General features: G+C 43.5%; 1 protein-coding gene across 2 annotated transcripts in view; it reads left to right on the forward strand.

Moving 5' to 3' along the window:
* The window catches only part of PTPRE (protein tyrosine phosphatase receptor type E), a 435598-nt gene that overhangs the window by 135759 nt on the left and 281770 nt on the right, over window positions 1–18069 (forward strand). For both annotated transcript variants that reach the window (XM_030202956.1, XM_030202958.1), the window contains exon 3: window positions 10536–10620. The gene's annotated coding sequence lies outside the window, so the exon portion shown is untranslated. The remainder of the gene's footprint in view (window positions 1–10535; window positions 10621–18069) is intronic.

Genomic DNA, 18069 nt, shown 5'->3' on the forward strand with positions numbered 1-18069 from the left:
AGGTAATCCACCTAAGTGGATGAATGCTAACTCCCACGTAAATATAACAGTGTAAAAAGAGTGGGAAGTGGTGGACCAATGACTCCAGGGAAACGGGATATAAGATTTCCAAGTACCACTTTATTCAATGACTCTTAGTCACACAGGATCCTTCTGCCAATCCTGTAGTCCTCTATATCACCTGAAAATTGTGGCACCTAATTGATCACTCTTATCTCCAGATCATTTATGAATATGTATCATATGTTAAATAGCACTGGTCCTAGTACAGATCTTTGGAGCATTCCAGTACTGACCCTTTTCCATATGGATTTGCTGAGTGAGGGGTTTCTACTTGGAGGAGGGTTGCTTTTGGTTTGAGGCGAGTTGCCCTTTGGGTGGGACTGTTTATAGGGGATGCTGTTTGGGGCATAGATGTCTGCATTCTCTTAGTCAAGGGCTGTGGTCATGCTACCTGTATGCACTTAATACCACCTCTTGAGATATCATTAACGGGCAGTTCTATAAATTTAGCCCTGCTGTGGTCAGCATACAAAGTAATTCTGAATGTTACACATACCTTCAGAGAGCTGTCGAGAGGCCAGACTTGATGGACCTCTGGACTTCTTTCAACTTAACCATCTATGGGGCTAATTTTATACCAGGGTGCCTTTGTGAAAATTCTAAGAAGACACCTATTTTGTAAAAGCAACGTGGGTATCTATGTGCCTTTTCTAAAATAAGCTCATATAGTTATTCCCAGTAGCACGCAAATACTCTCACACAAATTTACACCTACTCCGAAGGTACTTGTATTCTATGTGTGTACTCACATATTTTATAAAAATACGTGTGCATATCACAGTGCTGCCACCGGTCCACCCAGACTATACTACTTATCATTTCTGTACTGCTACTAGATGTACACAGTGCTGCACAAAACCTATTCGAAACAGTCCCTGCTTGACGGAGCTTACAATCTATTCAAGACAAACAGGACAAATAAGGGATTAAGGAGTTATTTATTGTGGGAATAATTAAAACAAACATAAGTACTGACCAGATGGATAGGGAGTTAAGAGTTAAAAGCAGCCTCAAAAAGTGGACATTTAGCCTAGATTTGAATACAGCCAGAAACAGAGCTTGATGTACCAGATTCAGGAAGTCTATCCAAGGCTTCTGGTGCAGCAAGTTAGAAGGAAAGGAGTCTGGAGTTGGCAGTGGAAGAGAAGGGGACAGATAAGAGAATCTGTGCCTCTAGAAATACCTGTGCCTGGGGCATGTGCACAGTTTTGTTGGAATACATACTTACGCATGAATATTCAGAGGTGCAGATTTTTAAGAACCCTTTTCCATGTATAAAACACACTTTTTTTTTTACACATAAAGTTCTTTATAAAATTATCCCCATGTGCTCAAGTGGGCATCAAAACTATAAAAAATAAAGATGAAAAGATTGACATGTCTGTTTAATGTGTCTCTATATACTAAAGTCGCCTTTGGTTTGGGTTTCTAGATTTTCTGTAGATTCAGAATGGCAAAATGCCCTAGTAAATCAGATCTTTGTAAGGTCAGACATTCAGAGTCCCTGTCTGGCTGTTCTGTGTTTTCCAGCTAACGTAACATTTTCCAGTTGGAATCACCTTTTAATCTTCTCAGGCACTTACATCTATTCAATGAAAAGGAATTATTCAGCTCCAGCTGTGGCCTCTCTCTTCTTGACATTGTCAGATAGCAACAGATCACTCATGAGCTCATAGTGTTTATCAGCAAGAATGACAAAATCTATTTTTCAAAAGGAGATTTTACAATTAAAATTTAGACAGTGTTCATGTAGAAGGTACCTGCTGCCACAAGAGGTACATTTAATAGTGTAGAAGTGTTTAAGTTAGCATGCACATGGTTAAATACATACACTAGATATTTGTATATACATAACATCAGAGGAGGAGGTGGAGTGAGTAGGTAGACGTGTGGGAGAGCTGTAGAGCAGTAGCAGCCCCACCCTGCTGGCTAGCCCCAGAAGGGGGGTCATTACGAGTGCCACTTACAGCTTACCCTCCCCTCCATCCCTGGAACCTGTGGTAAAGGAGGAGGATGGGGAGGATGAGGTGCTAGAAGACTTGGGTGCTATATCTCCATTGTAGATCATCCCACCACCCCTTGGGCAGGCTGTGGAACATCAGCAGCAGGGGCCGGGACACAAGACATCCTGTTCCATGTTTACCCCTGTAGCTGCTGACCCCACAGGAGCACGACACCCCCTCCCCCAGCCTGTGGACCATTGTGTTGATCCTGAAGCTCCAGATCCAGAGTGGCTGTAGTTTGGCAGGAGTTCCAGTCCCTCAGAGAGGACCTACTGCTGGCCTTTGTGCATATCTACCATATCATGGGCTTCTTGGTTGTTATGGAGATATGCACCCTCACTGGGGCCATGAGGCAACTTAGGGCATGCATCTCCAGCCCCTTACCCCAGTCACCCCATCCATAAACCTAATGGCCCATGTAACCCTAGAACCATCTCCTATTAGCCCCCAAGCCAGCAGCTAATTGAACAGCTGCACAGTACAGGGTTCCCCCCTCCCACTGGTGGACATCTGTGTGTATATTATACCACTTTAATATGTCTATGCTGAATGGTATGGACTCTCATGAACAGTTTGGACAATGTCAGTGGTGCCCTTTAACTATTTCAGGATCTATATGGACACACACTGGTTCTGGGCGTGTTATCAAAGCCAGATCAACTACCTCTTGAAAGAGCGCTAATGTTTTGTACTTGATAGAATGTCCCTGTAAACACATTTATGTTGGATGCAGTAGCATCTAAGGCTAAATGAACACAAATCTTGAATTACTACTGAAAATATTCAAATGCCATTAGTGGCCCACTGGAGAGAGAAACAACAAAATGGATCTTAGAAGGGAAGGGGGGGAAGTGGATGGGCTGCAGGAAGGTGGGAGAGGAAGATGGTGGTTATGTGTGGTAGGGAGAAAGAGGCAGTGGAGGGGCAATGGAGAGGAGGAGGGGTAGGCTTTTGAGGTGAGGGGGGGGAGAATGGGTTGGAGGGAAAGTAATGGAGAAGTGCTTGTAGGGGTGGGTAGCAGGAAAGGGTGGAGAGATTATAGGTATCACCCATGTGTAGTGGTGGAGCACTCAGTAATGGGAGGGAAGTGGGCTCTGTTTGCATGATATATTGTACCTTTTTTGTTTGTTTGTTTTGGATTTTGCTTACATCTTTTTCAGTAGTAGCTCAATGTGAGTTACATTCAGGTACACTAAGTATTTCCCTCACAATCTAGTTTGGTACCTGAGGCAATGGAAGATTAAATAGCTTGTCCAAGATTACAAGGATTAGCACTGGGATTTGATCCAGCCACTTCTGGATATCAAGGCCAGTGCTCTAACCACTAGGCCACTCCTCCACGTGCCTTACTTGTTCTCATATGGTAAATATCCTTCATAGACTGAGCAGGGTATGAGTTCATTCCTTGTTGCAATGCCCTGCTGGTGTGGATGTGCATGCTCTGGTGCTGGTGGTGTCTGTTTTTCCTCTTTTGTGTTCCCATCCTGTAGCCCCATTCCCTCAGGAAGTGGTACTCTGCGCTTTAGTGCAAGGTTGTGCAGAGTACAGCAGGATATGGCTGTCGATCACATATTTTCAGGTTTGTAGAGCATCCCCACTTTGAATCTATCTATTCACCTGAATTATGTTTTGAGCAGTCCAAAGGTGTGTTCATTTATGGCTCTGGTTTGGCAGTTTACCCTGTCTAGCTCCCCTCTGCCTCATTACAGGATCTGATGATGGGGGTCATTAGCCATCTCCTCTGTGGGTAGCTCGATCACCTAAGATAGAATGGATAGAGGGTGAGAGGAAGACCAGCGACATGTTGTGAGATACTGACTCAGCTGCCTGTAAATTGCTGCTGTGAACAAGGCTCTGGTATTGGAACGTCTGGAGTTATGGTGGGGTCTGTGTGTTAATTTATGCAGTTCTTAACTATGAGATCCAACTTTCTACTCATATATTTCTTTCAAACAGCAGCTTCAACGTCACACATTGAAAAGAAAAGTTCACTTATAATATATTAGTCGGGTGTACCGATGAGGAAGTTTGCGTCATTGATACTGTAACACAATACTGCCATATGAATTTAGTGTTGGCAGTAGATGCTGCTGAGGTACCCTAAGAAATGAATGGTGATATGAAGAAGAGGGAATGTGTGACGTTGAAGCTGTTGTTTGAAAGAAATATATGAGTAGAAAGTTGGATCCCATAACCTTATATATCGTTCTGCATTTGTATGACAGTGGGACTGTTGAAGATTTGATTTTTGATATAGCCATTGAATAGGTGTTCTTAACTATGAGCCATCTGCCAGTGACCTTTCCACTCTTGAACTGGTCATGTATACCCAAGTGTGTCAGGATGTATGAGTCATGGCAGGATCCAGGGAAGCATGGGAAAACGTCAGTGATCCCCGTCCCTGTGCATTCTTACTACTTGAATATTGAGAGAGTTGAAGTTCTTTCTGTAGCTGTAAGTGAACTCTTTCCCTTTTGAGGGCCTGACAGCCATGTGAGCTCAGTCAATGGCACTGAGGACAGAAGAGAGGTGGGCAACTGTATAGTTTTATTTATTTATTTGTTACATTTGTATCCCACATTTTCCCACCTATTTGCAGGCTCAATGTGGCTTACATGGTGCCAGAAAGGCGTTTGCCATTTCCGGTGTGAACAAATACAATGCGATGTTGTGATAAGATGAAGTTTAAATGGCAAAGTCACAGTAATAGTCGTAAAGTGGGAGAGTAGTGTTGTGTTCATACATGCTTCGGTCTTCTTGTGTAGCCAAGGTCAGACCTTTAAGTTGGATCGAGAGGGTATGCTTTTTTGAACAGGGTAGTTTTTAGTATTTTTCCGGAAGTTTAGGTGGTCGTAGGTCACTTTTAAGGCTTTTGGTAGTGCATTCCACAATTGAGTGCTTATGTAGGAAAAGGTGGATGCATAGGTAGATTTGTATTTTAGACCTTTACAGCTTGGGTAGTGTAGGCTTAGATATGATCGTGTTGAATTGGAGGCGTTTTTGGTTGGTAGGTCGATTAATTCTGTCATGTACCCAGGCGCTTAACCATAGAGAATTTTGTGGACCATGGTGCAGATTTGGGCCACTCTGTGTTGTTTCATCTGGTGGGTTGCAAAATCATCAGCAGTGTGTTTGAGAAGGGTCGTGAGAAACTGTGTGATGGACTGGGAGATAGCTGTCTGGATGAGACCTGCAGTGGCTTCCAAGACGGTCTGGAAACTGCCAGTGGCCAGAAAGGCAAGGTGCTTTTGAGGTGCATGGCTATGTGCTGCTCCCTGTGGGTGCAGAGAAAGGGCGCCAACTGTTGACAGAGACATTAATGGCTGTCTTGTCAAAGGAGAAGCGCCATATGCACTGCTCCTCAGTGAGTTCAAGGAATTGTGTCCTGGGCCTCTTATGTCCTGTGATAAGTATGTGGTCTGTTTGCCCTCTTCTCTTCCTGGTGCGCCTTGTGCATCATGACCTCCACAGTCCACACATTCTGATAACTCATAGCACACAACTTCTACCACCAATACCCAGACTCTCACACAGTACAGTAGCACATATGTTTACAGAGACAGTACATCACTACTCACAGACACCACCTCACTTGGACACACAGACAGCATGGGGGGCTAGGGACTCAGAACCAGCAAAACAGATACAAACAGAGAAGGTCTCAATTGGGCCTGGGCCAGGGATGGATGTCAAGGGGAGTCAAAGGTGAGTGGGGATGGTTGCATGGGAGAGATTTGTAGAGGCAGGCAGGACAGAGGGTTGAGAGATGGGCCCCATAGGGATTGTGGCATGGGTAGAACCAATAGAGGTGAAACACAGACAGACCTGGGTGGACAGAGATAGCAATCGGGTTCACAGTAACTTGTATCAGTTGTCTTCCAGTTAGCAGCAGCACAAACAGTCAGAAGGACAAGCTTCAATGGCACTTACTTGTGCTTTGTAGCTCGTATAACTCCAGACATTTTTGTTGCATTCCTCGCATTTCATCATGCTACCCAAAATCGCAGATACATGTTGGGAACAACACACAACTCATGACATGCCCCCTTGCCTTATTTCCTGTTTTTGCTGCATACGTATTTTCCTCCATGGTGTTGTAAAATAGCACATTATATGGTTTAGATGTGAATGTTCCCGATCAACCAAGTGTAAAACTTGGAATGGAGGAGTAGCCTAATGGTTAGTGCAGTAGCCTAAGACCCAGGGGAACTGGGTTTAATTACTGCTGTAACTTGTTGTGATTCTGCACAAGTCACTTAACCTTCCATTGTCTTAGGTACAAAATAAGTACCTGTATATAAACCTCTTTGACCATAACTACAAGAAGACAATATATCAATCGCATTCCCTACCCCCTAAAATATGAGTAGTGCTTCTATAATGAAGGCCTGAGTCTTTTCCTTGTATATTGGACTGGTTTACCTCACTGTTTTATTGCATTGGAATACACAGTATGAGAATTGTGTAATGTTTAACAAATACAGTTGCATACTGATCCCTTTGTCCCCTGATGTCCCCTAAGAACATAAGAAAGTGATAAGAAATATTAGTCATCATTACTCAGAAAAGACAGAGGATAAAATATGGTGATCTCTAGTGTTAATCCGAGCAGTGTAATGTTTCTTTGTTTTAGTTAGTCATAATGTTATCTCCAAAGATAAATTACCTTTAGCTGAATTCACTGTTTTGCAAATGATAATTTCATATAATAAATATCCTTGCCTCTTTGCAAAAAGACTGAAGTTAAGCAGCATTTATCAGAATCTAGGTGGCCAAAATTTGGCTGCTCAGATGAGGTGCTCAGTGGTAAAGTTTGGCATGGAGGAGTGGCCTAGTGGTTAGAGCACAGGTCTTGACATCTAGAGGTGGTCAGTTCAAATCCCACCACTGCTACAAAAACAAGAGACAACAGATCAGTAATAAAGATATGAAGGCAAAGAAATTAACTAGAAACCTCAAGATCAGACTCTGTATACAGCACTAACAAAGAAATAGAAATATTCAAAGTAAAATACTTTTTTTCTACCTTTGTTGTCTGAACATTTTATGTTTCTGTTCAGTTTGGTCCCAGTATCTTTTGTCTGCTTTTCTCTGTTTTTTTTTCTTGTCTTTGCATGAGCTCCTGTCCATTTGACAGTTCCTCGCTATGCATGTCCACTGTCCATCGTTTCTTTGAGTCTCTATCCATCCTGTTTGCATCTCCCCTCTGTGTCTCTGTCCCTGTCTTTTTCTCCAGCATTTCCCCTTTACATTCCTATCTTGAACTATCCTGAACTTCCCCCATGTCCCTAATCCTCCCCCTCTGATCAGAATGTCTCCTGTATCGCCATCCCTCACCCCCTGTCATCAGCATTGTTCTTGTATCCCTATCCCTAACCCCCATGATCAGCATTGCCCCTGTGTACCTATTCTTCACCCCAAGATCAGCATTGCTCCTGTGTCCCTGACCTGTTCTTCATCCCATGATCATCATTGCCCCCGCTTTGCCCAGCGTTGTCCCTATCCCCTCTCTGTCCATCATTGTCCCTTTGTGTTGCTGTCCCTATGCTCCCTCAGTGCATAGCATCTCTTCTCTGTCTCTCTGACACTGCCTTTTCTCTTTCCTTCCTCTTGCATCCCCTACTGTGGGGCCAAAATGTCTCCCTCTCAATTACCACCAACTCCTTCATGGTCCAGTGTCTCTCCCTCTTTCCCCAAGTCCAGTCTCTCTCTCTCTCTATCCCACCAGCTAGCCAACATATAAGAATCCCCTACCCCCCCAGGTCCAGAATCTCTTCCTTTCTGTCCATCACGCCTCCCCCCCCCCACACAAAGGTCCAGCAGAGCAGTACGTGCACCTCTCCCCCTCCATCCTATTGGACCTGCATCTTTCTCCTTTGCCCCCACCTGGTGCGTTTTGAGCGTCTCTTTCTTTCCCTCCCCACGGTTCGATGATCCCTTGCACTTGCCTTAATCACTGCCAGTAGCAGCAGAGCCTCAGCCTTTCCTGCCACACGCCCCGTATTCTCCGATAGCAGCGGGGGTGGGGGCGCAGGATGGAGGAGAAACTGCTCCAAAAAGAGGTCCTCTAAAATCCCCTGTTGCTGATTGCTGTGTTGGGCTGCCGCCTGCTGCCAGTCTTTCACTTGTGAAGGCAGGTTGCATTTGCGGCTGGCTGCATAGGTGCCTCTTATACCGGGCACCTATGCTGCCTGTCATCTTAAGGACTTCACCACAGGCTCTAAACTCCAGCTGACTGCAAATCATCACACTACTATTTGTGCAATCTGACTTAACTGTATTGTACTGAATATTGGTGCTGTCCAGCTAAAAGAAAACTGCAACTGGACATATGTTTATTCCTACCTCTTCTTCACCACTTGACTTTTGGCTGGGCGTTGAGTGATCCAGCCAAAATTTAATGGGTCATTGGCTCCAGATTTTCAAATGGTACGATGTCTCCTGGTTAGCTCCAAATTTAACTGGATAAGTCACTTAACCCTCCATTGCCCCATGTAAGCCGCATTGAGCCTGCCATGAGTGGGAAGAGCGCGGGGTACAAATGTAAAAAAAAAAAGTAAAGGCAGCAAACAAAGTGCAAATAGAAATATATTTTAAAAAAGTGAACTGAAACCCCAAGAATCCACTCTCAGTATGCAGTGTAGCACCAGAGAAATAGGAGATGCATTTCTCTTTGTACTGTGCAAAACAAAAAGACAGCAGATATCGGGGCTGGTGTTGGGGGGGGGGGGGTGCAACCAAAGAGGGCCCAAACCTGAAGAAGGCACAGGATTCTAGCAGGCTTTGATGTCCCCTCACAAATTGTGGCCTGGGCTGGTCCCCAGCCACATTTAACACTGGTACTGTCAGATGTACATTTTAAAAACTGACATATTACAATCACTAAATTGAAAATATTTTTTTCTCCTTTATTGTATGGCCATTTTATTTTTTTAATCGTGTTGGTTCAAGGCTCTGGTTTTTGCTCTCCTCTGTCATGTCTTATCTGTGTTTCCAGGGTCTCCTGTCCATTTGCCATTTCTTCTCTCTCCTCATGTCTACACTTCCTCTCCTACATCCATCTGTAATATTTAATGCCTAGCACGGTGCAGGAAAGAGGGAGGTCCAGGTAAAAGATTTGTTCCTGTTGTAGAAAAAACTTCTTAAACAAAAACAACAGCTAGCTCATTAGCAGCTGGGTTAACTCTGCAATGAAGAACACAGTCTTCGCAGATTGAAAATCACAAAGAACACAGCGAAGATGACACAGGAATAAAGTGTTGAGACAATGTAGCTCAGTAGACACGATGAGTCCAAATCAATAATGTATCTTAAAAAGACTTGACACGGCCGTGTTTCAGCCAACTGGCCTCTGCCTCAGGAATCTTTATGTTCTAAATAAAATACATAAAAGAACATATTGATGCATATTCAAGCAAATAAAACACATTTTACAACATAACCAAATAGATGTACGTATATTAAAAAAGTCATAAAAATATCTGATTTATTGTAAGATCTAAAAATATATAAATGGAAAGGAAAATGTAATGAATAGAGAAAGAAGAAGATATTTTAAAAAATAATGAAAATGTACAGAAACGAAAAATGACTAATATATAATGTGCAACAACTAAACGTCACTTGTATAAATAGTTAAATTCTTACATTTATAATATTTCATTAACATAAGTAGGTAAACAAATGCAAGAAACTTGTATAAGGAACATCATGATAATGGCAAAAATATGTCTAGTGAAAGAGTATATAAGCACCATTTCTCATTAAGAACCAGTTATCTAGTTTTAACCCCTATGGGTGGACATAATTTATCTAACTGTGTGATGTTTTGAATATAAAAATAAGCAAAACGGATATTGTGTATCTATATTATAATAATTGCCATAGAAGAACTAAACTTGACAACTAAAATGGTGGGTTAAACACCAAACTATCTACACTTGGGTTAATGTTTATAGATAGTACTTTAAAATATGAAAGAACAAACTTTAGATTTTCCTAAAAATAGATGAGGGTTAGGGATGCTCATTTATTAGTGTGTAATCAGTTTGTTAGCAATTAGCATGCTTTAAATATTAATGCACATATCACTGATTTAATGTACGTTAAGCTATGAATTAACATGGTTTGAAAATTGCCTAAAAATAAAGCAAATCTTTTTTTTTCCATCCACATCCTTACTGGGTGTGAATATCCATCTCTCTGTGCCACCCTATCTCTATAGGGCAGGGGCTGTCAACCCAGTCCTCAGGACATAGTAAATCGATCTGGTTTTCAAGATACTCGCAATGAATATGCATGACATAAATTTACATTCACTGCCTCCAGTAACTGGTTGGTTGTATCCCAAGGACTGGGTTGAGAACCCCTGCTGTGGTGCTTATCTGTTTGTGAAAATAAAGATGGAAGTTTGGGCATCATTCACAGAGTACATTACTGGGTTGTTGTTTTTTTTTTGTTTTGTTACAGTTTCACAGGTACACAAAATAATATGGCAAGGAAGAAGTGCCCTGAGCAGAAAACAACACCTGAAGAACACATCTGAAAGACTAAGGTGATTAAAAACCTTGTAGCCTAGTGGCTACTTGGTGAGCAGTCAGGAGAGAAATTGATTTTACAAATTATAGTGCATTACTGATTTTTCTATTAAACTCAGATAGGATGTATCAAACATGCACATAGTTGTGAGTTTAAAAAACTGAAGTGATCCCTGTTGACCTCTTCCCATGTTAATTTAAGGATTACCTTGCATATTATGTTTTTGGCATGCCACTATCATTTCACACACAAAAGAGCACGGAAAGTTGATTACTCATGCCCAGATGATCGAAAGCCCGGCATCATTCCAAACAGCGCTCTAAAAATATTGCTGGAACAGCACGGGGCTTTACTGCCCCTCTGATCAGAGATAATAGCATGGAAATTTATGAGCGCTATTATCTCTGATCATAGGGTAAAGTGCGGGAGGATTCCTCCCACATTTGTTTGACAGGTCCAGGCTGTCAAAGGTCCAGACCTGTCAAACACAGGGGCTGGAGGTCTGTGGGACCACCAGACCCCCAACAGCAAGGCCCTAGTGGCCTAGTGCCACCACCAATCCCCCACCCCAAGCCAGCGACACAGGGACTGGAGGTCTGGCAGACCTCCAGTCCCTCCGACCCCCTCCCCCACACAAGTTCACTCCCTTCTCTTCCATCACCGCCTTGAAAATGGTGGTGCTCAGCCCCACCCAGTGCATCCTGGGATGCGCTGGGTGGGGCTTCACACCATATAAGCTCTGAGCTGGTGTCTGGCTTGCCTCGGACAGCGGACCAGTGTTTGTCGCGCTGCCCGCTGATCATTGGGGAAGAATATGTTTAGTGTGCATTTGCATGCTAATTGCAGTCAGAGCCCACGAGCGCATTGTTTCATGCACTCAGGGGCTCTGACCATGGGGCAGTAGCAAATGCAGGTGTTAGTATGGCACTAATAGCCTCTAGCGCCTGCATTTGCTTCTGATCATCAGCCCATCAGTGTTTTCTCACTGAATGAGACCTTGATGTTTTCTAAGCTAACAGAATATCTGGACCTTTGCCAGTATAATTACATGTCTGCAGGAAAATACTCATCTCTTTTCTCATGGAAAATGTACCTGAATTTCCTGACAGTGAGGGAGCAGGGGCAAGTTCTGTTCTTCTGCAAAAGGCTCTGTAAATAGAAGCTGCCGTTAGAAATGCCTTACAGGCTTTTGGATACTCCTCGCCTCTACTATTTAAGGCAGAATCCCAGCATTGAATCATGAACACTGGTCGAAGAAGAAACTGGGAAAAGTAAAATTCTATCAAAAAGATTAACATGAGTGTTAACATTGTGCTTCTGCCAGCCCTTGGTCATCTAGTCCTTCATACATTTCTGCTGGGCATATTACCCTTGGAAGTCATTTTGAAGTCCTGGGGAGCACAATGTACAGTATAATAGCCCATCTTTGCAGGCAAAACCCTATTTGCCCCACTGCATAGGAGTAACAGTATGTGCATTGTTTTCAACATATGTACTTCTACCCAGAGAGGCATTGCAGGAGGGGCAAAGGTAGGTCAATTCAACTCTACTTTCCTTTTTGGAACTCCTTGAGTCCCAGGGAATCTGGAGCTCCTGCTGTAGATTGTGGAGGACCCACCTACAGTTGTTTCTCTGACTCAGGCCTTAACGACAGGTCTGAGCGCACGTAAAATTTCTGACTGTAAATGATTCGTTGCAATCGTCGGTATGGTTAGTGCATTCCGAATTGTCCACATTTCAATGGTAGTTTCTCGTTTGCATTCCATTTTCGTTAGCTGTTTGCTTCGTAGGAAAAAGGCCTTTAATGCATGCAACGGTTAGGCATTTCCTTCGTTAAAGGGTTGTTAGAGGGTCGTTAAGGTTTAGTGCATCTAGCCCTCTGTCTCTACAGACTCTCACGGTGCATCAGAAGCATTCCAGAGTTCAAACAGCTCATGGAAGTTCTCTGTTACTGCTGGTAGAGACAGACTGAGTCCAGCAACTTCTAGTGAGTTCCATAAATCCAATCCATGTTTTGCCCTTAGCTGTCTGCTTGAGTCCCACAGCAAGCAGAACTGCCTCTATTTCAGGTTTTACCCCATCCAGAAGAAGATTCCAGAACTTAAGGGCAGATGATCAAAAGCACCGCGCTGTTCCAAACTTCTCTGAAAATAGCAGCGGAACAGCACGGGACTTTACTGCACCTATGATCAGAGATAATTGCATACAAATTTAAGCATGCAGTTCTCTCTGATCATGGGGTAGAAGTGCGGGAGGATACAATCATCCCACACTTGTTTGACAGGTCTGGGCTGTCAAAAGCCCAGACCTGTCAAACACAGGGGCTGGAGATCCATGGGATCACTAGACCCCCAACTACCCCTGCCCCGAGCAAGGCGAAAAGGGCTGGAGGTCCGGAGGACCTCCGGTCCCCCCCCCCCCCCGACACAGGTTCAGGGGGGCTGGAAATCTGGTGGGTCTCCAGCCTCCCCCCCCCCAACATCCCCCTCCAGCATTCATAAGAGGTCCCTGGTGGCCCAGTGGGCCGCGGTCAATCCCCCCACCCTCCTACCTTAGGTTGGAGGAGGGAGGTGGCCTCCCTCCTCTTCCTTCGGCACCGCCTGCAAAATGGGGGCTCTGATCATGGGAAGATAGCAAACTCAGGCGCTAGTATGGTGCTAACAGCCTCTAGCGCCTGCATTTGCTTCTGATCATCAGCCTATTAATAAGGTTTATATATAGTTCTTTATAAGCGCAAGGGGAATGGAACTTCTTTGTAGTGAGGCCCCCTCACACACACGTGTACATACATTTACATAGGTAAGAAGCAGAAATAAAATGAAACAAAAGAATGGAAAATAAAATTATACCATTTTTATTTAACTAAATTTTTTACAACCTTTCAGAGGCAGAGCTGTCTTTTTCAGATCGGTTATAAGCAAAAGATGACAATATTTATTTATTTATTTGTGACATTTATATCCCATATTATCCCAAACAAGTTTGAGTTCAATGTGGCTCACAATAAACAGTATATTTATTTATTTTATTTTATTTTTGTTACATTTGTACTCCGCACTTTCCCACTCATAGGATACATAACAAAGAATAATGCATAACAAAGTAATTTGTTGTAAGAATGCAATTTTACATTACAATATCATAAACCTACTGGGATAGCTATGGATGTTTAACATTTAGAAAATCTATTATGAATGAGAAATTGTACATGAAGCAAAGAGAAAGTTAGTGGTAAATAGAGTAATAACCAATTCAGGTAATACGGAGTGTTCCGCCGTTGGAAAAGCAAAGGACTAAGCTACATAACACAAGTGGTGACTGAGGAGGGCCAAATTCAATCTTTTGAAGCATTGAAGACGAAATACTCCTGTCGTCCATCAGAGTACTTTCACTATGTACAATTGAAACATTACATAGCCACTTTGAAGTGGCAAGACCTGGCGGAGGACGTACAGGAGGAACTGTCTGATGCATTCTCATTACAAGCACAAAATAAAGTTCCGCTTCGGATGCACCACAGACACATCAGAGACACAATTCCAGAACCTGATTTCAGAGGTCTAGCACAGGCATGGACTGAAGACTTAGGAACTGAAGTTTCCTACCAAGTTCTCAAAACATATGTTTTGTCTCTGCGGAGATCCTGCAAGATGATGTCGTCTTGGGAATTACAATATAAGTTTGCTATGCGTGCACATATTCCACCAAGAAGGGCCTTCCATATGGGGGCCTCGTCGGATGGGGCCTGTTTGAAGTGTGGCGAGATGGGAGTACGGCTAGGCCATATGTTTTGGCATTGTGAAAAAATAGCAAAGTTCTGGAAGAGTCTCCTAAAGCATGTATCTCTAATATGGAGGACAACTTGGTGTTATGAACCACACTTACTGTTTGACAACCCGAGATGGGAGTCTCCGGCTCCAGCTGGTTCCAGAGGTTTTGCAATTAGAGCAACAGTTGTAGCGAAGAAAGTAATATTGAGTGAGTGGATTACAAATAAATCCCTACAGTCAATCAATGGAGAAGACAGATGGTTTGTCTCATGAGGTTTGAGAGAAGGCTGGTAGATCAGAAAGAAGCCTTTAAAGAAACAGTTTTTTGCAAGATATGGACTCCATTTTGGTTGACATTGCCACCAGCAGCGAAAGGTCCTATACTAAATCTGTGATGTACTTAATTACAAAATAATTGCCTGCGTGGGTAAGGAGTGTAACATAGATGTTTAGGCATCATAGGTAATGAGAAGAAGAATGGTTCCCTGTTGGGGGGGGGGGGGCGGAATTAGTAGAATTAGAGAATGTACAAAATGATGATGTGACAGTATGCTGTTTGAAGTTGGATTTAAGACTTAGCTGCAATGGATACTGTATAACACTATTTGCCTATTGTTTGATACCATCATCAATAAATTTATTTGAAATAACCAATTCAGGTAATAATTAGTTGTTTGAGATATGGTTGTTCTTTGTGAGGGTTTGTTTGAATAGGAACGATTTGAGGATTTTGCGGAATCTAGTATATTCCTGTATATTTCTTATTTTGGGTGGTAAGGTGTTCCACCATTTGGTTCCTAGGTAAGCGAAGTCTGCAGAGTGGACAGTTTTGTAGATCACTTTTTTGCAATTTGGGAGGTGTAGTCTGAGATAGTTTCTAGCCTCATATTTAGTGTTTCTTTGAGGTAAGTTTATTAATGGTACCATATAGTCTGGAGCTGTGCCATTTAGGATGTGAAAGATAAAGGAACATAATTTGAATGTGATTCTCGCTTTGATGGGTAGCCAGTGTAATTTGATTAATAAAGGGGAGGCACTTTCAAGAACCTGGCTGCAGTGCTTTGAGTTGTTTGGAGTTTTTTCAACAGGTACTGTTTACAGCCAGCATATATGGCATTACAATAATCAAACTGGGATAAAGTTAATAATTGTACCAATAGTCTGAATGTTTCTGATGAGAAATAGGGTCTGATCCTTTTTAGTTTCCAAAGAGACCTGAAAGATTTTCTGATTACTGAGGAAACTTGAGTATTAAATGTTTGTCTATAATTATACTTAAAATGTTAAGATTATTGTCAATAGGGAATGAAGTGTTGTCAGTTGTGAAACTGTTGTAGTTGTTGTGGTCAAATATGTTGGTAATGACCATAAATTTAATTTTTTCTTTATTTATGTGTTTTTGAATATCAAAATATATGTCATAAAACCTGAAAAGCATTAAAATGACAGTCTTGAGGCACACACATGCATGCATGCTGAAGGTTTGGTGATTATTCCATGATGCATTTTTCCCACCCCACCCCTCCTGGCTACCACACCCCTATCTCTTCTGTGCTTTCTGAAGGCCCAATGCACAAAGGCAGCTGCCTCGGTAAAATTTATCGATGTAAACAGCAAATGATGCACAAAGCATATCGCATGCAAATGAGCTGCATGGATCCCCCTTTGTGCATCGCGCACAGTTTGCGAGTCCGAGCTGTCAAATGCATTTGACACTGCTGTCAAATTATTTATTATTTTACTATCATAATTTATTGTGAAGCAACTTAGAATGGTTCACAAACCTGCTTATAATCGAAAGAGAAAAACGCCTATATTGCGACCCAAATCGGGAGATAGACGTTTATCTCCCAAAAACGAATAAATCGGTATAAGCCAAAGCCGATTTTGGACGTTTTCAACTGCACTCCGTTGCGGATGAGGACAAAGTTGATGGGGGCGTGTCAGAGGTGTGGCGGAGGCGGGCCTGGGGCGTGGTTATCGGCTGAAGAGAGATGGGCGCCTTTCGCCGATAATGGAACAAAAGTATGCGTTTATAGCTAGAATTTAGGGCACTTTTCCTGGACCCTGTTTTTTCACGAATAAGGCCCCAAAAAGTGCCCTAAATGACCATTTGACCACCGGAAGGAATCGGGGATGACCTCCCCTGACTCCCCCAGTGGTCACTAACCCCCTCCCACCACAAAAAATGATATTTCACAACTTTTTATTTTCACCCTCAAATGTCATACCCACCTCCCTGGCAGCAGTATGCAGGTCCCTGGAGCAGTTGTTAGGGGGTGCAGTGGACTTCAGGCAGGTGGACCCAGGCCCATCCCCCCCCTACCTGTTACAATTGTGCTGCTTAATGCTTAGTCGTCCAACCCCCCCAAACCCATTGTACCCACATGTAGGTGCCCCCCTTCACCCCTTATGGCTATAGTAATGGTGTAGACTTGTGGGCAGTGGGTTTTGAGGGGGATTTGGGGGGCTCAACACACAAGGGAAGGGTGCTATGCACCTGGGAGCTCTTTTACCTTTTTTTGTGTTTTTGTAAAAGTGCCCCCTAGGGTGCCCGGTTGGTGTCCTGGCATGTGAGGGGGACCAGTGCACTATGAATCCTGGCCCCTCCCACGAACAAATGCCTTGGATTTATTCGTTTTTGAGCTGGGAGCTTTCATTTTCCATTATCGCTGAAAAACAAAAACGCCCAGCTCACACATCGTCAAATAAAACATGGACGTCTATTTTTTTGCGAAAATACGGTTCGGTCCGCCCCTTCACGGACCCGTTCTCGGAGATAAACGCCCATGGAGATAGACGTTTTTGTTCGATTATGCCCCTCAAAGTATAATATATAATTAAAACAGTTCATGATTAAAGGAACTCCAATTTTAAATAGGAAAGAAGACTGACATATCTTTCATACAAAAGAAACACTGGAAAACATCCTAACAATCATATTATCAATCAGACCAAACCAAATAAGTAGTGCAGTTTTAAGTCCAGTTGCATTTGATAGCTCTGATTCACCGGACGGACGACCCCACACTTTTTAAAAATTTTCCCTAGTGGTCCAGTGGACCCTGACCCCCCCTCCCCCTGCATCTTTTTAAAAAATATTCCCTGGTAGTTCAGAGAACCGGACCCCTTCCCCCTGTGCATGCACACACACCCCTCCTGGTCCCGACCCTGACTCCCCCCCCCCCCCCGGCACCCGTTCCTGTATCTTTACAAGGTAAAGGTATGAAGGCAGGACCAACAGCTCCTCCCTCCTGCCTCGGGCCTGCCCAGAACACAATGGCAGCATCCAGCCTCTGCCCAGTGCATTCTGGGATGCACTGAGTGGGGCTAAACACCATATAAGGAGGTTTTTTCCTTATATGGTGCTTAGCCCTGCCCAGTACATCCTAAAATGCACTGGGCAGAGCCTGGGCGGGCCCAAGGCAGGAGGGAGAAGCTGTTGCTCCTGCTCTCGTGCCTCCACCTTGTAAAGGTACGGGGGGGATCGGAACCGGGAAGGGTATGTGTGTGCATGTGGGGGGGGGGGGGGGGGTAGAGGTCCAGTTCCCTGGACCGCCATGGAAAATTAAAAACAAAAATAGATTCGGGGAGTGCCAGGGGGGAGGGGGTCAGGGTCCACTGAGCCATCAGGAAAATTGAAAAAAATTTGGGAGGTGGGGGCTTGTGGTAGGGATCAGCTGGTGGGGGCACTG

This window comes from Microcaecilia unicolor, chromosome 5 (genome assembly GCF_901765095.1).
Source record: "Microcaecilia unicolor chromosome 5, aMicUni1.1, whole genome shotgun sequence".
NCBI lineage: Eukaryota > Metazoa > Chordata > Amphibia > Gymnophiona > Siphonopidae > Microcaecilia > Microcaecilia unicolor.